The sequence below is a fragment of the Pecten maximus genome, chromosome 7 (assembly GCF_902652985.1).
Source record: "Pecten maximus chromosome 7, xPecMax1.1, whole genome shotgun sequence".
NCBI classification, from domain to species: domain Eukaryota; kingdom Metazoa; phylum Mollusca; class Bivalvia; order Pectinida; family Pectinidae; genus Pecten; species Pecten maximus.
Genome location: NC_047021.1, coordinates 34,655,035 through 34,678,038, shown reverse-complemented (window position 1 = coordinate 34,678,038; position 23,004 = coordinate 34,655,035). Strand labels below are relative to the sequence as shown.

At 36.0% G+C, this 23,004-nt stretch overlaps 1 protein-coding gene across 1 annotated transcript in view; it reads left to right on the top strand.

The window, feature by feature from the left end:
- The window catches only part of LOC117330674 (dystroglycan-like), a 79,170-nt gene that overhangs the window by 17,232 nt on the left and 38,934 nt on the right, over positions 1 to 23,004 (top strand). Inside the window, 1 exon segment of the mRNA XM_033889114.1 lies at positions 17,893 to 17,957. The gene's annotated coding sequence lies outside the window, so the exon portion shown is untranslated.

The window sequence follows — 23,004 nt, the reverse complement described above, 5'->3', positions numbered from 1 at the left end:
TTATTGTCGGGCAGTCTTTGGGTTATTGATTGCCTTTGTCAGGTTTAGTGTTGTGTATTTGTATGTGAAATGAAATAAAGAAAAAATATTCCTGTGGGGAAGTCAATACCTTTATGTTAGTATAAATAAAAAAGTTCATTTCCCAGGCATCGACTTGAGTCTTGACAATGAATTTCAGCTGTCTGCGGTTGGTCAATGTCAGATTGCATGCATGCAGCACTTTCTCTACAAAATAAGTTTGATAAGAAAGAAAATAGGTTGTACGTGTGATATGTAAAATATGGTAACACTATAGTGTGTCCATTTGAGTAGTATTGACCGTGTAGGATTAAAATTGAAAAGAGGCGATTCAGTTGTGGAAAGACAGCCCCATACATTTATATACAATTACATCCCTAGTGAATTGGAATCTGAAGATGGACAGGAATTTTAATCCCACCTCTTGAACCTTTTCATTCTCGCTTTTCTAATTTCGATTTTGAAGGGTCTCTCTGTATGACCGGAATGTGAGGACTACAGGGTTCTCGTAGGTATTCTATACAGGTATGATGTTTTCACCTGAAGGTCTTCCCAAATGTACACACAACAGGTACGCTGTCCAATGTTGGTCTCCTTTACTGTACCTCATAATTGGTTGGGTACAGGTTTTGGCCTTCATAAATCTGCCTATTCATATCCTCATTATTCATAAAGAATGGACAGCTTATGTAGTGGGATGTTGATACTCGTTGACTGAAGTTCCTCCTAAGGAATGGACAGTTAATGATTAATATTCATCGAATATAGTACACCTCATAAAGAATATGGACTGTTAATATAGTGTTGATGCTTATTGGCTGAAGTATCTCCTAAGGAATGGACAGTATATATAATGTGATGGTCATATACTCATTGACTAAAGGATGGAGAGTTAAGAAATTAATACTCATTCTTTGACGTACCTAATTAGAAATGGACAGTTTATAAACAGACAGTGTGATGTTGATACTTGATCATTGGTTTGATAGATAGTTAGGGACTGAAGTAGCCAGCTCATAAAGAATTTTACGACTGTTAACACTGTGTTTCTCATTTTCCATAGATTTCCAAGGGGATGGACAGTTGACAGCTCATACAGAATAGACAGTTAACAGTTAGCTCGTAAGAAATGGACAGTTATTATAGTGTTAATACTCATTGAATGAAGTACCTGGACAGCACATATACCATAATGTTAATTTTACATTGAATGGAGTAACCTCCTTAGAAATGGACATTTTATATACTGCTATGTTGATTACAGATCATTGGCTGAAGTACCTCCCAAGGAATGGACAGTGTTAGTGACTGAATGATTGAAGTAGTTAGCCCATAAGGAATTGACAGTTAATATAGTGTTAATCCTCATTGACTGAAGTACCTCCTAAGGAATGGACAGTTATGTAATGATCTTGATTTTACTTGCTGTTTGAAATCTTTAGCCAATATAGGCTTTATGCAATGTGTCCTCTGTTAAGGGAAATAGTTGATCTGATCCCCAAACTCTCCTCACATGAAATGTTTGAATTGGCCATTGTTGTCTGTTTACATTAATTGTAAACAGGAATGTTGCTCCCACCGTAAATAAACATAGAGACTTGTAAAATAAACAGAATCTTTCAACACAAAATGTCTACACCCAACACCTATAATTAGTATATAACAGAGAAACACTTTGAAATGTACCAGCTTGAGCAAACGTTTTTCTGTACCTGATCCACCCTTTCTTCTTTATTTAAAATCTAGCCTGAAATGAACTGTTACCTGTTAATTTTTGCTGAACAACAAATATCCTGAAGACCTGAGAATTTTTTTCTTGAACTTTTGACACCAGAGAAAAAAGTTATTTGATTATAGCCTGATTATATACTTTCTTTACTTTCAACGAGGTGGTCACAAAGATTGATTTACCTTCAGAAATGTGAATGTGCCACAGTACTAGTAATTACAGTAAAACCTTCTTTAAAGCCCACTTTATATAACAACAACCTGCCAACAAAGACCGCCTGTTTCCAAGGGGTGTCTTGACACTTTATCGCTAGCCCTCCACCTCTGGGTTACGAGTTCGAAACCTACGTGGGGCAGTTGCTTGGTACTGACCGTAGGCCGGTGGTTTTTCTCCGGGTTCTCCGGCTTTCCTCCACCTCGATAACCAGGCACGTCCCTTGCTGTTAATAGGATGCTAAATAAAATTAAACAAACCAAACCAAACGCCTGTTTCGGTATCAATTTAACACAGTTCATAGTAATATGAAGACAACATGCCTTTGAAGTCCACGTTTCTTTGCTTCCTTGAGTAGCCTTTATAGACAGTTTGACCGGACTTTTATACAAACATGATTTAATTAGTAAAATTTATATGACAATAATTAAGATATATTTATAACAATCACTTCCCTTGCATGGCGCGAATGGAAGACAGATGTTTGTATGTGATGACTTAGGAGTACCCTGGGAGTACCTGTATTAGTTTTTGTATAGATCTAGTAGTGTCTCGGAAAGATTTGCATAAATCGACCTGTCATAGCCGGTTCTGATCTCATGAATCTTTTATGATACAGAAGTACATGAATATGGATTTGAGATGGAGGCGTCAAGTTTGACCGCTTCTCATATTTCTGTCAATAGATTTGAGAGTAATACAAGTCAAAGTTCATTCAATGAAACTTCCTTGAGGAAATAGTATGTATGGGTAAATAGGATTGAAAAATTCATATCTGTATATAATCTGCTTTGCGATCTATAAAATGGGGCGATACTGTTTCGTTTCATTAGGATGTTTTCTTAACTGATTTTGGCTATCATTTACCGGCACATCAGTTAGAAGTAGGAAAATTTATAGTATAAGCAGCTACTTCAAATTATTCAGATATATATTTTTTAATTCTTGCTGAAAATAAAACCGATTTTTTTACTTCAGGAGAAGTCTTATGATTTCAGATATATCATCTCAAGTGCATTTATGACACGTCTTAGCCTTCAATGTTATCAATCTTTATAGTTTTAATGCTGAACACAAACAAAGCATTTAATAGTTATTAATATATTTAATCCTTAATCACTAAATGTAACCAACTAATGAATATATCATTAATATAGAAGATCAACTACTTGGTTTGGTAACATTACAAAAGTATGCAAAGGCAAAGATTTACGAACACGTCCAGAAATTTCAAAATCATCATCAATGATTTTGTTTTTGTTTGTTTTTTTTAATTTTTTTTTAATTATTTTTGATCTTTGGCCAACCATTAGCAACAACAGGTATTCTTTGCAGGACATTGAAATATGAACAGACTGGGATGGGCTTATTACTATAGGTATGGCTAATTTCTGGATAAAACAGTAGAAGCTGCATTACACAGAAAGTTTAAATAAATTTCCTACGAAAGGGAAATTATGTGCGAAATTTAGAAAACCTATTATAATTGATCAATTTTGAGTTTCCAATTTTTTATTCTAAATGTACTGATTCCCATCACTAGTTGTCGCCTGGGCTTATTACATGATGAATAGGGTGATTATTATATATTATAGTACTGTTGGACATGTCGGTTAGATTTATTGTGTAGTGGGACTACCTTGGTAAAGTCTCTATTATATATTACAATACTGTTGGACATGTCGGTTAGATTTATTGTTACAGTGTAGTGGGACTACCTCGGTGAAGTCTCCTGGGTAGCTGAATTTCAGGTTAGATTGGCCATCTAAGGTTCTAGGTTGGAGTCCCGATCTATCACTGTTCCAGTTTCCCTCCTCTGCTTGTGGAGCCTGAGACTAGTCTGTACTTTAAGTAATTTGTATTTCACAAGGGGATTCCAAAACCTGGTTTGTGAATTGTTCAAAGGGCAAAGACTTCAGGGAGGAATGTAGCAAGCAGGACTAGCTCTGTGAATTTGGAGATCCCAGGTTCAAACCCCAGTCTGCAGGCCATTACATCATTTTGTGTCAGTACTACTTTAGAATTTTGGTTACATAAACTATGTTTGACAGGAAATGGTACACTGGAGTAATGGACAGGTTTCGTAAGGAACAAAGGCCTGCCATCTGGTTGATTGTGTTTGATAGGTCACCTGTGGACTTTATCACATTCTTCGATCATAACGGGCTCCTTTTATGGGGAATAACATCTTTTATTTATTATCTGCTCTCAGACAAACACATCACAGCCACAAGAAAGGACCATATTATGGCTCAGAGTTTGACTGGAAGTGACTGCAGGAGATGGCAGAAGAACTCAGTTTTTGCCTGTACTTTTGCTGTTGATATTCATCATAAACAATCTTTCTGTTTTCAGGTGATAATGGATGAATATAAGAGTACACAATTTCTGTCATGAACAGGTAAACAGACAATACACTGTTTGGCGTCCATCCAGAATTAGCCAGAAGGAATATGTGGAAATCACCCAAGAGTAGATTAAATGTAATATTGATATTATCACACTATCGTGAACGAATATACCTATCACCTGTAATGCACAGGTAGATTGATATTGACCACTAAACTGACCACACCTGGCCAATGTAACCTACAGGTAGGTTGTTATTGACCATTCACTGACCGTTACTTGACCATTGGCTTTTCCGATCCAACTTTACAATTTCTTACCTTGATAGCATATACTGCTAAGATTATGTATTCACCTTTTATTACCTGTGCAAAATGTCCTTGGGTTAATGAGTCCATTTCTCCTATGACCTTCAGCTTTCAAACAGATGGCTGCCATATATAGCCCTTACATGTGTAAATAATGAGTGGTCAATGGTAATGGTCAGTAAGAGGATGACTAGTACTAAAATGAAAGATAAATAAAAGCTAATTAGCATAAGACCGATGTAACATATCATCTGCCCCTCATTGAGACAGTAAAAACCTTTATGTCATGAAAAAATGAAAATTTTGAGAAGTTGCTTTCAACAATAGTCTTTGTGAAGTTATGTATTTCTTCTTGCTAAGTATCAATGACATAATATATACAAGTTTAATCAGGTATATTAACGGAAACTTGTAATCCAGTCTAGAGTCTAAGTATCAATGACAGAATATATACAAGTTTAATCAGGTATATTAACGGAAACTTGTAATTCAGTCTAAAATTATATAGACAGCAAAGAACCTATTTCCCAAAGTTTGAATCACTATTGTAAAGTCTGTGGCTTTGGTATCTGATCTTTTTCAAACAACTTGCCCCAGGAGTGGATGTCCCTTAAACCAGATTTTGTATGTGCATTCTTAGATTGAACACTCAAGGTGTCTGGAATCATGAATGGAACAGAGTGGACACAAGTCAAATTGTGTTCTCTATATCCACAATGATATGTTGGACAAGAAATTACCTTACATAATGTTTGTCCCCTCAGATGGCTTGTCCAGCTTGGACAAATATTGGTGAGATAACTGTCTTCATGACTTGCTTTGTAAAGGTAGTTTGCACTTGAGTGACAAACTGTGGGTGTGTTTGCTGTAGAGATATGGATGAATCACGGTGTGGATAACATTTGTGTATATTTCAGGTATAGTCATACCTTCCCTTAAGATACAATTTGTTTCTCCGTTCTGAAGAAAACATGAATTCTGAAATCTTGTAGGACAAAAAGTGGAAGTTTCTTTACGGTATGTGAGCCTTCAATTATGTCTCTGAAAATGTATGTTTGTGCTGTTTAATTCAACATCCAAACATTTTTGCGACTCTGATTCTGTTACAGGACATCGGAAATGTCAAAAATACTTTGTCTGAACACTTCTTTGACCCTGATTCTGTTACAGGATGTCTGTAGCCTTAATGCTTGGTCTGAACATTTTTGTGACTCTGATTGTGTTACATGGTGTCTGTGTTATAATGTTACTGCTTTGTCTAAACATTTCTGTGACTCTGATTCCATTACAAGATGTCCATAACATTAATATTACTTCTAAACATTTCCGTGACTCTTCATTCTGTTGGAAGATGTTTATATTGTCAATTCTTCATCTATATTGACACTGTGTAGATTAAGGGTGACCAACAATATAATTATCACAGGTTTTTCAGTCCAAATTTTATGACATTGCCCCAGGAACAAGGAGTGTTATAAATATATAGTTACAGCATATTACAAGGGTGAACTTTTATGAGGCTCATGGGGCCTAATTAATGGTCATGATTGCTCAGTCTTACCTCAGAAAGATCCAATTTATTGTTAATCCTTTAGGTTCGACAAAAATTATAAAGATTCCCTGGAAATATCATTCATTCTTATAATTCCTTTAGGTAATTTTAATTGGAAAGCAAATTCAAGTTTGCTACCCTTAAGGCAATAAAACTTGTTTTGATATGTTTGTTTAAGTACAGTTTTAAATGATAATTTTGTTTTGGAAATGAAAAAAATATTCTGGTGGGAAATTTTATGCTTCTGTGGCTATTCAAAAGTTGAATAATCTGACTAACTTATTTGCTAGGATGCTAGATTTTCTCTTGCTTGAGGTTTAAATTGATTAGCAATGCATGCAAATATATGCTTTCCTCGCAAAGTCATTAAAAACAAATGTTTAAATCATGGCATTTGGCACTAGAATTTAAAGTAAAAATAAGGTTCTTTCAAAAATTCAAATTAAGGTTGGTAATTGTAATACTGAATAGTTTTAATTTAAAAGTGAATAAATATTCAATCTAAATCAATCCAGAGCTAAGTATTTAATTCTAATTATCATTCTCATTACAGAGAAAAGGTCACAGAATCAGATTGGTTAAGGCAGATTAGTCATTAAAGATTAGTGATTTTATGTTTTCTTTTCTGAAGAGTTCTGTAGGAAGGGGAGGCAATTGCATGGTGTCATTTAAGTGATCTAATGTTATGAGGATCTCCCTATGATGTAATAACTACATATAGGGGTATGTAGAGTTGGGCTGAACAATCTCAGTGTGGCAGAAGCATGTAATTTGAATGTCATCTCAAGGTCATTTAACGCTGAAGTGTTCCAGAAATAAAATACAGATTTTCTACTTCCTTGTATTTATGCCAGGTTATCAGCCAGTTTAGAGAATCTTCCATATACATCTAGTAAATCAAGGCCACTTCCGAAGCTTACAGCTCTGCACTTGAGGTGTCTAAAAAGTTTCAAGATGATTTGGAAGAACAGGTCCAGCTTTTCTCTATAAGAAGTTTAGAATGTTGGCACTTTAGGAAATTCCTCATTCAAGTCGAGTTTTATTAAAAGAGATATTTTTTTGTTGATTTTCTAGTTTAGAAATCTCATATCTCATAGCTTTCTTGAATGAAAAAAAATTCCCACATTTCTAAAAATAATAAAGCTACTTAAAATTATAGTCAAGCTGGTTTTATTGATCCATTTTAGTACACTTTTGTTTTGGTGTTACTGGTTACTGTATGATATATAAAGACAATGCATTCCCACTCAGGACAGATAGTTTTTTTGAATTCACAAAAATTTGGTAGAGTTTTGTCTGGCCTCCGCCTTGGTTCACATTCACATGGTAATTCATCATAACAATGAATACATTTGAATGACATCATTGTTCGTAAACATGATGACATCATTTGAAAGCTAAATAGCAGTTGCATATAAGGTTTCATTTTCACTGAACAATAACCCCAATTCTGTGGCTGGGACTGAAATTCTCAATGCAGCCCTCTGGATAAGAATTTTGTTTGTCTAGTCCCTTAATTGGGGAAAAATTCTATTAGTCACATGGATGACGGACAGGACACAATTTGGAGAAAATAAGGGTAGCTATTTCTGGTCATGTGTGCTGGTTTGCTATTACAGCCAGTGGCCTGTTTATGAATATATAATGAACAATTCAGCCATATGACCTGCAGTAGTGTGTCAAATGTCTAATCAAAATCTTTCATGCAAATACATGTGCTTAGAAATTAGCATGGTTACATTTTCTCAGTTTCATTGTGTATCTTCAATTCACCAGGCCCTGTGTGGAAAATTGATCTTTTCCCAATCAATATTTATGAAAGCTTTAAATTTTCATGGTTTCAATTGCTAATTAAAATTTCAAACAAAACAAACAAACAAAATGTCACAGCTGTTGTTGAACTCGTGTATATAACATAGAAAAATCTTTCATTATCATTCTAGAAAACAGTTTATTTCTGAGAAATGACAAATTAATTCTGGAAAACTTTTAAGTATTGTGTTTGAATTAAGAGTGTTAAACAGCCTTTGACATAAGTCATTTGTCTCTGAAGATTTGTATTGTTGTGTTATTGAAATCTGTATACTTGTACAGATGGTGAAGAATTTGTGGCCATCTGCCGCTTTTCTCAGTTGTGAAATCCTATTTCATTATCCTACTTTATAAAGAGTGTTGGTGCCTGATTTGCCCCATCCCACCTTAGAATAAGCAAGCTCACTGTAACATCCTTGCTTAGTCAGAGAAGTTATGTAAGGATATCGGTCTATTTAATCACAAGTTTTTGTGTGAAGACTCCAGGCATATAGAGAACTTCAATTTGTTTTTAAAATAAAAGCCCCAGCATTTTGCAGCGAAACTTGTTTTATATGTATACGTTCAGGATGAGGCAGTGAAAAAGGATTATGTGACAGTAATAAATTTTGCATCAGATTAGCTAATAGGCTTCTCCATAAATCCTTTTTTAAGAGAACATGGAGGTTGATTTATGACCTTCAAATGTCTAAGGATCAAGGTACGACCTTCAAATTCCCAAGGTATATGACCTTCATATGCCCTATACCAATACAAAACACCGTATTTAAAGTGGAAAATTTATTTACTTTTGAAAAAAAATTAATAATGTGTTTATAGTTAGACATAGATGGTCTGGATCTGAATCATAATCAGCAGTGTGTGTAGAGTCTAACTATCAACAAGTTATGTGGACTGGGAGAGGATATGTTTTCATTCAGATTGATTTCACAGTGTAAAAAAAAGACCCAAGGCTTAATGTGTAACAGTGGTCTCTGTTTGTGTGATATCAAGTTTAGAATATCTTATTTCAATACATAGGAAGACAGATGACAGACCTATAGTCCTTATCTTGAACTATGTGAACTATCAATGCATCGTCCATCCTTTGTAAAGTCTCCAGCCTCTGCCTATACAAATGTTGCTGTTATTTCCTTCATGTTTCCTTTTAAATCAAACTTGCCAACATTTGAAAGTACATCAGGTCCTCAATATCCAAATCTATTTCGTTAGCATTAATATAAAATAATGTATTGGTTAGAGTAGACAATGGTTCTACCACAGAGCCAGAAATTGTCTTTATGTGGCACCAAGTCTGGGACTGACCAGATATGCATTTGATTCATATGGAAATGAATCAAGTCTATCAACAGACCAGACCAGTCCAGGCTAAAACAGATCAGGTAGACCTAATCATATGTCCAGAACACTCCAGATCAAACTATGAGTCAAGCTGACAAATCTGTCGCTCTAGGCCAAGCCAGAAATACTTCAACTAGAATAGACTCCTGGCAAATCAGTTGGTTACAAAATATTGACTCCAGAGAAAAAGCTGGTCATCAACATCAATTACATGTATTGGTTTCTTACTCTATCCCAGTGGCCATGCAGTACCAGTCTCCTGGGAAATATTCAGGATAAAGGTTGTCCAGCTGGCTATGTTCTGAAGGACAGATTCCAACCATTAGGTGTCTGGGGTGGAGATAACTGGACAATAATGATATCCAGTAATAAGCCCCAGTAATTATAGAACAGAGGAATTGGTGAACCTTCCAGCCTTCAGAGTACAAACAGAGATACAAGAGTACAATGTTGGCTGGAATTAATTGCTGCAGAAAGTGTGTCGAAGAAATTATTTTGACATCTGAGTCTTTTGAATGCTTGATTCCAATAATGTTTTGTTTAGTGTCTATATTTGTTAGCTTTCCTAATAGAGTCCAGTGTAATTCAATTACCTGTGTAAACCGAATGTTCTACTATAGTTTTAATCTGCGTGTCATCAGCTGGGTTTATACAAGTAATTCACAAATATTTTGGAGAAAGCCGATTTTTCAAAATGGGTAAAACTGGTTTTGGAAAACTTGAGTGGTTTGAGAGAGTGGACAGGAGGCTAAAATTTTGTTGATGATTAAGGTAGAAGATTGGTCATTGTGGCACAATGGTATTTTAGCAAAACATTGCTTCTCTATTCTCAACTGTACAAATGTACTTCCTGTAAACCAAAGCTAAAAGGCAGCAACTGCAAGGTCTGGAGGTTCAAGATCAATGCCTACAGGGAAATTTCACTGAAAACAAAGAAAAACTCTTCTCTTTCAAGCTATTATATGCTGAGTAATGGTTTTCCATGCAGTGATTTCAAAGCTAGACAAGTTATTGAATGAAATAGCTTTCTTGATGGTTTTCAGTACAATATAGCAGTTTAGCATTTACTGTTCTTTGTGTACCAAACCCACGCTCACTTATTTCAATTTTGGAAATGGACCTCAATTCCTGCATCAATCCTCTGATATGGCCATTGTGATGAACATCGCACAGTTTCTTATTGTAGAAGATTGATTTTATGATACGGTTGGGAGTTGAACGGTTAATTTGCCATATCATATATTTTTGATGATCTGTATTCCCCTGGTATGCACCGACTGGCTAATTAATTTGATTAATGAGTTCCCTCCCTTTGTAAAAGCTCTCTTGTCTGAATTTGTTGATTTTGTAACACATGAATATTTGTATTGATGTTGAGTGGAGTCCATTTGCTTGTGAGGAAACACTTAATTACTAGTGAGAGTGGGAGAGCTGGCTGGTTTATTTGTGTATACAGGTGGTGTGTATATATATTGCATTGATTATCAATGATGATTTCTGAACAATGTTGTTCCTTCTCAATGGCTCTTGATGTTGCTGTGTGATATATCCATCTTGTTAATTGTGGACACTGGTAGAAAAACAAATCACATTGCTCATTTTGTTTATTACCCACGGAAATCCATTGGAAAACGATTCCAAAATCAAGAACATTTTAGCAATAGCACGGAAATGTGATCAAGTCAATTAAGGATTTTTCGCGATGAATAGAACTGAAAGAGTATTGTCACGATAATTATGAAACTTTAAACAAACAATATGATCACTTAACTTAATTATCCGGTTGTTGACATTTTAATTTTCTTCAATATTAAATGTCACAGAGTCATTATTAGATATTAATATTGCAATATTTCTGGTCATATATATAGCTATAGTTCCAGATGCTCAGGAACTTGGATTAGATTTATCTTACATTCCAAAAAGCCATTGTAACATTCATCATGTTAATTTGCCAATTTTTGTTCAACTTCAAAGATTTAATAGCTAGCTTGACTCATATAATCCAAGGCATACTGTAAAATGAGTAGATAGGTATGTATTAGTTTGATAATGCTGTTGTTTTCCAACATTTTACATCCATGTTAATCAAATCATTCTTGCTGGTTAGTAGAGATGTATTTCTAAAAACATAAATTATAAAAATAAAACGCCTGATAAATTATATAGTTTCAACTTCCTTATGTGTGAATTGTGTCTGTCGTATCACTAGCTTGTCTCTTTTGTATAATTAAAGTTCCTCAATTCTGTGTATAATTCATTTTCCAGTTAGGAAAAGCACTTAAATGTTTACATGTCTTTAAAATATCTGCAGATGTTTTATCGTTAGTCGAGGAATTTCACGTCTTGAAAGACTGTAAAGGAAGAAATTCTGAAAATTTCATTGCTACATGGAAATTGTCAGCAGTTTTCGCTGTCATTACTTCTTAGTCTTCATGTGAGGTAAGTCCTTGACAGGTATAGAAACGAGCCAGTCACCATGCCGTTTTGTAGAGAACGACATGCTAAAATTCATCAAGAATCATAAATAATCCATTGTGAAATTGGATCTTTTCTAATGCCGACGTGTTCTTTTTGTTTATGGGTTTTAGAATTGGAATATGAACATTTGTGAGAATTGTCATATGGCTATCGGGTAAATGTGTGTATGCGCGTGGGAGTTTGATTGTAGTCTTTTTAGTTTCCTGCACAATGAGTATTAATTAACCAATTTTTCATAAGTTGTAGGTTGACTTACATTGTTAATAAATGTATATAAACTGCACTTACTTACCCCATACAAGTTTCCTTGTATGGCTAACCACCAGATGGGTTTATCTCGTAGTAATGTTGGTCAGAGTTTTAGGACTGATCCTGGGTATATCACTTGAAATAATCAGTTACGCAATCCTCTATGGAGTGTGTGTTGGGTTTATTGATAACAAGTAACAACTTCCAATAAATCCCACTTTATGAGGTCCATATGTGTATAGATTGTAGAAGTTAGGCGCTATAGCTGTTTGAATGTAAACCTTATTTAGCCAGAGGTTATCTTCTGCCTTGATTATGTGTACAGTGGCATTTTTCAGACTTTTAAGATTATATTAATCTAAAGTTAAGTTAGTGAAAAGGAGAAAAATGAGTGTGAATGACCAAGGTTAGGTAGAAATGTTATGTAGAAGGATTGAACTACATGTTGATGGCATATATGATATTATGAATGCAAGTGCCAAGGAACATGTACTCAGTGGTGTAGTACTATGAAATACTGTACTTAATCTGGGTACCAGGACTTGCAATTGGATCAAATACTTTTGTCTATAATGTAGGAATTCCAGCATTTGTAATGATATAATAGATTACTGAAGGTAGGAAAATTGCATGTTGACCTCATGCTATCATTCTACAAAGCCAAGGATGTTTTGACAAAACAATCAGGGTCACAAGGTTAGTAATTTATTGACCTCATCTTGCTATTCTATCCTGCTGATTGAGTGTGTTGGTGTTCTTGGGTTGATAAACCAAGTATTGACCTCATTGAATATTTGTGAGATTAATCCGTTCCAAGAAGATAGATGGGCAGAGATAGTTATAAAACAATTTGTTGGATGCCCTGCCCATCACAATGACAGGAACAAAGATTGGGAAGATAGGACAGAAGATGTGAAGACAGATGGGAAAAGTCTGATGATGGATGTATAAGACAGTTGTGTGACCAGGCCCTAGGTCATCAACGTTCCTTAGCTAAAGGAAATTCCTTAACTTTAATTTTCCATATGAAAGCATTAAAGAATAAAAAGAAGATTCCTGAAATAAGGTTTTTAGCCCACCATCATCAGATGGTGGGCTATTCAAATCGCCCTGCGTCCGTGGTCCGTCGTCCGTCCGTCCGTCCCTCCGTCCGTCCCTCCGTCCGTCCCTCCGTCCGTCCCTCCGTCCGTAAACAATTCTTGTTATCGCTATTTCTCAGAAAGTATTGAAGGGATCTTTCTCAAATTTCATATATAGGTTCCCCTTGGTGCCTAGTTATGCATATTGCATTTTGAGACCAATCGGAAAACAACATGGCCGACAGGCAGCCATCTTGGATTTTGACAATTGAAGTTTGTTATCGCTATTTCTCAGAAAGTGCCGAAGGGATCTTTCTCAAATTTCATATGTAGGTTCCCCTCGGTGCCTAGTTATGCATATTGCATTTTGAGACCAATCGGAAAACAACACGGCCGACAGGCAGCCATCTTGGATTTTGACAATTGAAGTTTGTTATCGCTATTTCTCAGAAAGCACTGAAGGGATCTATCTCAAATTTCATATGTAGGTTCCTCTTGGTGCCTAGTTATGCATATTGCATTTTGAGACCAATCGGAAAACAACATGGCCGACAGGCAGCCATCTTGGATTTTGACAATTGGAAGTTTGTTATCGCTATTTCTCAGAAGGTAATGAAGGGATCTTTCTGAAATGTCATATGTAGGTTCCCCTCGGTGCCTAGTTATGCATATTGCATTTTGAGACTAATCGGAAAACAACATGGTCGACAGGCAGCCATCTTGGATTTTGACAATTGAAGTTTGTTATCGCTATTTCTCAGAAACTAATGAAGGGATCTTTCTCAAATTTCATATATAGGTTCCCCTTGGTGCCTAGTTATGCATATTGCATTTTGAGACCAATCGGAAAACAACATGGCCGACAGGCAGCCATCTTGGATTTTGACAATTAAAGTGTGTTATCGCTATTTCTCAGAAAGTACTGATGGGATCTTTCTCAAATTTCATATGTAGGTTCCCCTCAGTTCCTAGTTATGCATATTGCATTTTGAGACTAATCGGAAAACAACATGGCCGACAGGTAGCCATCTTGGATTTTGACAATTGAAACTTGTTATCGCTATTTCTCAGAAAGTACTGAAGGGATTTGTCTCAAATTTCATATGTAGGTTTCCCTCGGTGCCTAGTTATGCATATTGCATTTTGAGACCAATCGGAAAACAACATGGCCGACAGGCAGCCATCTTGGATTTTGACATTGAAGTTTGTTATCGATATTTTTCAGAAAGTACTGAAAGGATCTTTCTAAATTTTCATTTGTAGGTTGCCCTCTGTGCCTAGTTATGCATATTGGATTTTGAGTCCAGTCAGAAAAAAACCTGGCCGACAGGCAGCCATCTTGTATTTTGACAATTGAAGTTTGTTAACGCTATTTTACAGAAGGTACTGAAGGGATCTTTCTCAAATTTCATATGTAGGTTCCCCTTGGTCCCTGGTGTTGCATTTTGCAACCAATCCGAAAGCAACATGGCCGACAAACAGCCATTATCGCTAAATCTTAAATTTTACATATAGGTTCCCCTTGTTTGAAAAGTACTAGAGGGCTGTTTCTGAATTTACACAGATTAGTAAGACTTAGAGGAACGGAAAAGTAGAGAAAAGATCAATCTGACATGGAACCTATAAAGATCATTCAATGGTGGGCGCCAAGATCCCTCTGGGATCTCTTGTTCTTCTTAAATTCTTTAATGCTTTCCTGTGGGAAATTTTAAACTAATGGATTTCCATAAGAAACATTGATGAGACCAGGGCCAGCCAGTTGATAAAACTATAAGTTGATCAGTTGCTGTCTATAAGGTACTGCATGACCACTGGCACACCTGGTCAAGAAGAGGGCGAGGAGAAAGTCACCATGTCCAGACCCTTGTGTACATGTGTGTGACATGTCAGAAAATTACATACTTATAAACATCTGTTTGACTCTAATGGTCAGTTGGTCAGCGTGTCCAGTCAGCTTGGTCAGGCCAGCTGATAAAGATAGCTTTAGACCTGGTGAAACAAACAATCCCTGATTAACTTTCATGACTGGTCAGTATAGCTGATAAATATACACTTTGACATGTTGAAACAAACCGAAATGAACATTACAGAACTGGTCAAACTGATAAAATGGTTTCTGACAGGTCGAGAGATTTTTTTAAAAAATTTGTCTATGAATAAAGTAATAAAAGAGGGCAATTTTGTCCGACCTATCCATCAGGCTAGTTTGGTATATTGCCATTCATTACAAGATTAAAATTTTGAGAATCGACCAGTTTCAATGTTGATATTTAAACATAATATCATCAGTCAGATATGTTTGAGGGTTAGGAGATGGTGAGGGGTATTGGGTGAGAGGTATTGTGTGTCAGATATGTTTGAGGGTTAGGAGATGGTGAGGGGTATTGGGGAGAGGTATTGTGTGTCAGATATGTTTGAGGGTTAGGAGATGGTGAGGGGTATTGGGTGAGAGGTATTGTGTGTCAGATATGTTTGAGGATTAGGAGATGGTGAGGGGTATTGGGGGAGAGGTGTTGGGTGTCAGATATGTTCGTGGGTTAGGAGATGGTGAGGGTATTGGGGGAGAGGTATTGTGTGTCAGATATTTTTGAGGGTTAGGAGATGGTGAGGGGTATTGGGTGAGAGGTATTGTGTGTCAGATATGTTTGAGGATTAGGAGATGGTGAGGGGTATTAGGGGAGAGGTATTGGGTGTCAGATATGTTTGAGGGTTAGGAGATGGTGAGGGGTACTGGGGGAGAGGTATTGTGTGTCAGATATGTTTGAGGGTTAGGAGATGGTGAGGGGTACTGGGGGAGAGGTATTGTGTGTCAGATATGTTTGAGGGTTAGGAGATGGTGAGGGGTATTGGGGGAGAGGTATTGTGTCACAAATTGTTTTTCGATCGAGAGATGTGGAAGATGGTAAGGGGTATTGGGGGGAATCTTATAGAATGAAAGATTTTGGAAAACCTCTTAAAACTACTGTTGGTCTGTATTGTAACCTGCTATTTGTCTTGTTAAATGAAGTTGACTGGCTCAAGTAAAGAATGTGCACTGAGAACAAGTGATGACCAGCTCGGATATCTTGCTGGCCCATCAACAAAGCATTGGTCAGTTTTGTAAATCAAGTTGGAAGGTCTGTAAACAGGAATGCACCTGGTCTTTGGAGACTTGTCAGCGTTTTATCTTCTGACTTGTCAAAATTGCATACCAAGCTCAAGTTCCTTCACATAGCCTATCGCTGTAAGATGAGAGACGAACCATTTGTGAGCTATGTTTTTCTGGTGTTTAGAGAGAGCAGCTAAGATATTGCAGGTGGTATCTAGAAAAAACAATAGGTTTCTCTCATACGCATTTCATATGGTTTGAAATTAATCTTTGGGTATATAGGCAGTAAAGGATTATATTTCATATCTCATAACAATTTTAATTTGCAGACAAATTATGTCTGGCACGAGTCTGTACCTTGTTTTTGTCAGCTAAGGTTGTGGGGTACAGGATTCAGCTGTAGAATATTCTGTGGCTAATATAATGATAACACTAATTTATATACATAGAACCTCGTTACTTGTGTGTTCTATGAGCAAATCTTATCATCAAAGAAACAGACAACTTAGACACCTTATTAAGTTAATGAAAAAAAAAAATCTGATTTACAAAACCTGCCTTTGTGACCACCTAAATTAAGCGACTCCCTCTTATATGCGACCATACTTTTCCCCTCCAATGTTATTTACTATACTAGTAATCTGGTCATGGATTAAAAGACCAATGGTCATATGTGACCTATGTTATTGTCTTCATTTAAATCACTACTAGTCATAAAGTGATGAATGCATGTTCTGAAAACAATTCTTGAGGTCTTTCAGACCCTTTAGAGAGTCTGGACTTCGTTATTTCTTTAAAGCAGTTGGGATCCCCACACCATAACCATATATAGCATTGTTTGAGATTGACAAATAAAACAAATTGAACATGAACATTATTTTGACATTTGGTCTAATCAAACCAGGTGAGCGATATGACAAATAAAACAAATTGAACATGAACATTATTTTGACATTTGGTCTAATCAAACCAGGTGAGCGATACAGGCCCCATGGGCCTCTTGTTGTCTCCCTTGGCCAGTCACATATGACAGGTTTGGCTGTACAATTAAACTAAATTGTAAATTCAACAGTTGTCTTTTGTTGATGGTGATATGTGAAAAGAAATATATGGATGGTTAATGTTTGAGGAAAATAAGACAATATTTAAAATGAAACATGTATAACTATAAGCTGTCAGAAAGTCGTTAATTAGGAATTTAAATTTTGAAACTGGTTGCAAGAACAAGATGGCTGTCAGGCATCCATATTGAATTTGTATTATGATTTTGTTGTCAAAATTTCTAAGCATGTACTAGGAAAGCTAAGGTTTCTAAAGTTGAAATTTTAAATATCTAAAAATGTACAGTATGTTCCCCATGTAGTTGTGTCTTCACATTTGGAACTCATGACTACAAGACAGTTATCTTGGAACACGACACATATTTATGTAGTTACCGTAGGTTCTTATATATTGTGATTTAATTCTCAGAACATACTTAAATGTTAAAAAGCTCTCGGGAGGCAATGCTAGGGCTAGCTGAGCTGAAAGATTTCACACACATTAAAGACCTTATGCATGTACACCACAAAGATCATTTTAAAATCCCTTGTTTATGCTGCTTAGAAAAATATTGAGAATAAGGAATTTTTTTTTATGCTGACTTGTGCTAAATTATAAACTTTCTGTTTCAGGTGGATTATTCCCCAAACTAATTTCTGAGGATTTCCAGGAGTGTAACATATGGTATGCTGTACATGTAAGTAGACATGAGAGAGACTTTTGACTAGTATTTTGTGAGTTTTACGAGCACAACATCAATATTTTACAAATCCATGGTAACAAATGAGGCTTGGATCTGTTTTAAGACGAAGGCATCCCACTTGTTTTGACTTTTTCACAAACGTTTCTATCAGTGGCAAAAATGAAGATTTTGTAATCGTAAGTTATTTTTAGTCTGGCATTGTTTGTTTACTGGAATGGGGTTCCATTTTCATTCCGATCTTTGTATGCTGATCTATTGACAAAACTTGTTGTCAATCTTGCCTGTTCGACGAAGAGACAGTTACAATGATGCTATATCCTAAGCAGATTGTGAGTGATTGGCATACGGTTTCAATACATTTGGTATTAGGCTCGTAATTGAAGCACTCACAAGCCTTATAGAGCATGTGATAGCTTTAGTATAAGGCTTGTGATAGCTTTAGTATAAGGCTTGTGATAGCTTTGGTATAAGGCTTGTGATTGCTGTGGTATAAGGCTTGTGATTGCTTTGGTATAAGGCTTGTGATTGCTGTGGTATAAGGCTTGTGATTGCTGTGTTATAAGGCTTGTGATTGCTTTGGTATAAGGCTTGTGATTGCTGTGGTATAAGGCTTGTGATTGCTGTGGTATAAGGCTTGTGATAGCTTTGGTATAAGGCTTGTGATTGCTGTGGTATAAGGCTTGTGATTGCTGTGGTATAAGGCTTGTGATAGCTTTGGTATAAGGCTTGTGATTGCTGTGGTATAAGGCTTGTGATTGCTGTGGTATAAGGCTTGTGATTGCTGTGGTATAAGGCTTGTGATTGCTTTAGTATAAGGCTTGTGATTGCTGTGTTATAAGACTTGTGATAGCTTTAGTATAAGGCTTGTGATTGCTTTGGTATAAGGCTTGTTATTGCTGTGATATATGGCTTGTGATTAATGTAGTTGAAGGCTTGTGATAGCTTTGGTATAAGGCTTGTGATAGCTTTAGTATAAGGCTTGTGATAACTTTAGTATAAGGCTTGTGATAACTTTGATGGTATAAGGCTTGTGGTAGCTTTAGTATAAGGCTTGTGATAGCTTGGGTATAAGGCTTTTGATAGCTTTGGTATATAGCTTGTGATAGCTTTGGTATAGGGCTTGTGATAGCTTTAGTATAAGGCTTGTGATAACTTTGGTGGTATAAGGCTTGTGGTAGCTTTAGTATAGGGCTTAATAGTGAAATTGTGATAGCTTTGGACATATAAGGCTTGTGGTAGCTTTGATACAGGTAGTAATGTATACTTCAATTTTACATGGAGGTTCAGTTTGTAATATTGATGAAGTAATGCCAGGTAAATAAAAATAGTAAGAAAAGTTTTACATAGTAAAAAATGTAAAAGCTAAAAATTACCTTCAGGTTGTATCCAGAACTATAGGTTATATTTCTCTGGGTCAAAGAACAGTATATAAACAGGTGATTAAGAGTTAGGTGGCTTCAGTGTCATCTCAGATTGTACTACAAGGTATATAACTATAAATATGTGGTATATATACCCCTATCATTACAGGACATCCAAGAAGACAACATGAAATATTATAGACTGTTAGCATTCAGTAATTATAGGTTAAGTCTGATCTCCCAAACTTAAAATGAATATTTTAGCTTGATATTACAGCTAAAAGTTTGTCCTTAACATCGTAATTAAAGCGTTTGATTACAACACCTGTTTCATGTAACGCCAGGTCTTCTTCCATTCAGGTAAGGGTGATATCCCAGGCAATATTTCAATGGTTTCTCTATCAGAAACACATAGCAATTATTAAAGGTTTAGGCTAAAACATGTAGATTCTGAAGTTCGCTATTAATAGTCGTCAACATTAAGTGACAAAAACTCTTTGGGTGTAAAGTGCCAATGATGTTATATGCAAAGATATGGGTTTAATCCAGGGGGTTGGTGAAGATTTGTTGACTTTTTAGCAAGATATTAAAAATCTTTCTAAAGATATTGTAAAATAGTTCTTTTCAAGAATAGAAAAAAAGTAGGAAAAGAAAAGATGCGTAGAAAATTAAACTAATGAAGACAATTAGTCTTGTTTCTAATTTCTGCAAAACTGATCTCCTTTGATTTAAACCCTTGATAAAAACTCAAAAACTTGAACCATCCAAAAAACACTTTACAGTTGGACTATACTGTTCACATTCAATTCAGTATTAGATGTCTGCGTTTGAAATGATATAACAGATTATTTGGAGCTACCAGTGGTCATTTCAGTTCTTCAGAACAAAAATGGTGTTTAAAATTTACGTCTTATCAACAACAGTGGATGTTTAGGTTCTTTGTTAAGGGAGACCACCCATTGATTGGCTCGTCTATCAATTATTGTGATGTTGCGTCATCAAACTCCGTGATAAGAATATGACGAGGGGACAGATTGAAAACAGGGTCTTCACCAAGGAGATCTTATCACCTTAGTTACTAAGGTATCGCACACCTGAACGCCTTTCTCGTCACTCGGGTAGCCAGCAGGATGACACACTACAGCAATGGTATTACTCTACCAATGATGACTTTTTGATCAGAGTTAATGTTATGTCTGAAAGCTTGTGTGTAACTTGTAGGAAGCCTATATAATGTGGATTGTATGGGGGTGGATTAACTCTATATTTAGTCCTTTATCTGTCTCGTCATCTAAGCGGGTCAAACCCTACTTACACACAGCCTCAAGAGCTCAACTTTTAAAGATTCTATCGTTTTGTTACTTTTATTGTAATCTGGTGGGGCGTTTTTTTGATCATTTTATTCAGTTTCTATCATAAATTTCTATCATTTTTATGTGAAAAATTGCGGGAAAATAACAATTATCTTTTGATGTTGCTTGCTCTACTTTATATGAATGCCTCTCGTTTTTTACTGGCTTTGCATGTCAAGTAAACATTGCATGAAAAGAAAGGTCAGGATCCCTAATCACTTCAATGTATTGAATTGATTAATCAAGTAAAAAAAGCTCCAATGAAAACAAGATATGTACACATTGTGATCATGTCATGGTTTCTCTTTCAATGATATCATGTCTTTCCTGGTACAAAAAAAGTATTCTTACAAGAAACTAAAAAAATCTGAAATGCATTTGCAATGTTTGAAGTGACATAACTTCCTTCTGCATCTTGTTACCAATATGTTTCGATATTACTAACATCAGAGAGTGTGGCCTTTCTTTGTTCCATGGTGTTCTTCTGGTAACCATCTGAAAAAAGGCATGTTTCAATGCTGAAGATAAGGGTGTTTCTATGGCAACAGTAGACAGCAGGCCTTTGATGTTCATTGTGAAAGGAAACAAGGTGTTGTATTGTTCCTGATCATTGAATGGAGGAATACTCAGCTGTTATCTAGGGTGTGGAGGGAGGGGTTTGGAACATGTCGGAAATCTTGATAGGGGAGTTCATATACTACAGGCTTGTTTTTGGACTCAAATTATCCAGAAAGTGACTTTTCCAGATGCTGATAGGAATAGTTTATTCATAATCAATTTCCCATGATTATAATTTAGTGCTGTTAATTTAACGGTCTTGATTTTCTTTGAGGATACCTTCAAGGGTATAATTTCAATATCAGTAATGAATTTCTTATGATATGCTTTAATAGTTTGGTGTATTAGCACAAGTTTCAAGAAAATATCAGCTGAACAATGAAATAATTATATATATATGAATGTTTTGTTATTTTGGATATTCAACCATTTACACTAGCGACAACTGATTATAGGTCGACTATGCCTATAAATGTCAATTATGTCCTATTTATTGTCATCATCAACTGAAGCAATGTTTTAACCATCAGTGACATTTCTACAAAATCTGCTTGTTGGGTAGATGGGGAGTGTAGTTGTTGATGGAGGGCTGATGACATGATGTCTGTATATTTGTATAAAATCTGTGTGAGGGGTAGATGGGGTATAGTTGTTGATGGAGGGCTGATGATGTTACATCTGTTCAATAACTTTTCAGAAGCACGGTGGACATTTGTATAAAATCTGTGTGAGGGGTAGATTGGGTACAGTTGTTGATGGAGGGCTGATGAATCTGTGTGAGGGGTAGATGGGGTATAGTTGTTGATGGAGGGCTGATGACATGATGTCTGTATATTTGTATAAAATCTGTGTGAGGGGTAGATGGGGTATAGTTGTTGGAGGGCTGATGATAATATGTCTGTTTGGTGTGTTATCTATAGGGAGTGGTGCACTAGCCCGACAGACAATGATAGTTAACATGAGTTATGACTGGTACAGTGACCTAAACAGGCTACACCCAGGCCACATTGTCTCTACAACAGAGCTGGCCGGCCTGACTTGCATGGAAAAATGGGTTATGTTATTTTCGTGGAAAGGCCTTTTTCACCTATAAGAAAGAGAAATTTTATATTGATTATTTGAAAAACAGATAAGATTGAAATACCTTGACGTTTTACATTTTAAATATCTCATAAAGTTTCCATCATGTTCTGTTATCTAATGATTGATTTTCTCACAACTATAAGGCTGGTATATCACCTTAACCTTAGTGATTAAATTAGGCCACCCATTCCATGGTGATGGAAATGGGTCACTGAAGCTTAATTGGTTGCATAAAGTCAGTGCAACCATAGTTGTGGAACAAGGTCAATGTGACCATAGTGATGGAATTGAGCCACTGTGACCATAGTGAAGGAATTGGGCCACTCTAACCTAAGTGGTAGAATTGGGCCACTGTGACCATAGTGATGGCATAGTGATGGAATTGGGTCACTGTAACTTATTTGTGGAATAAGGTCAGTGCAACCTTAGTGAAGGAATTAGGTCAGTGTTATCTTGGTGATAAAATTAGGTCACTGTAACTTTAGTGATGGAATCAGGTCAGTGTTACCTTAGTGAAGGAATTAGGTCAGTGTTATCTTAGTGGTAAAATTAGGTCACTGTAACTTTAGTGATGGAATTGGGCAACCGTAACCTTGGTGACTATAACCAATTATTGATGGAATTAGATCAATGTAACTGTAACCATGTGTATTGTTTATACATATCTTTTCAAAGAGAAAATAAAGA